The sequence below is a fragment of the Acyrthosiphon pisum genome, chromosome X (assembly GCF_005508785.2).
Source record: "Acyrthosiphon pisum isolate AL4f chromosome X, pea_aphid_22Mar2018_4r6ur, whole genome shotgun sequence".
In the NCBI taxonomy this organism is placed as follows: Eukaryota; Metazoa; Arthropoda; class Insecta; order Hemiptera; family Aphididae; genus Acyrthosiphon; species Acyrthosiphon pisum.
This window is the reverse complement of record NC_042493.1, coordinates 59906214-59906919: the sequence shown is the minus strand read 5'-3', so window position 1 is coordinate 59906919 and position 706 is coordinate 59906214.

Below are 706 nucleotides of genomic sequence, written 5' to 3'. Positions count from 1 at the left end.
CTTGAAAATTTAATACAAGGCTCCTACTTTATTGTTACAATGACATTTGAAAAATATTAAAAATCCTTATTCACAGTTTTTTTTTATTAGCGTTTAAAGTTCAAAAATTGACAAAATATGTAAAAATCACGAAAATTAGCAAATTATTTTGAATTAATAATTCGTAAAAATTTTTGTTTTTAGAACTAAGATTTTAAAATGTAATACAAGATTCCTTATAGGATAATTTACCTTTATCAAAAAAAAAATGTCTATTAGAAACTCAAATTAAATTTTTATGAGCGTTTGAAATTCATATTTTTACAACATTTGGTATTCATTCGATTTCTTACGTAACGATTTTCTTATTTTGTTTTAATTAAAAAACGAATGACTGTAGAAACTTGAAAATATCACTGAATGTTTATATTAGCATTTTATATATACGATAAAATTTTGAAAATAATTTGACTCTTTTTGAGCTGTTTACGGACATTGTAAGTTTTCAATTTTTTTAGTTTTTTTTTTCTATAAATATCATAAAGTTTTATCTATTGGGGCAAAAAAGTGTAAGAAATAAATACAGTGCTCCTGATACATTGTTACAATAGTAGTTGAAAAATATTACAAATACAAAAGCACAATTTTTTTTATAAGCATTTGAAGTTAAAATCTTGACAAATGTATCCAATTTAAAATTGAATAATTATTTTGTAGTTAAAATTTA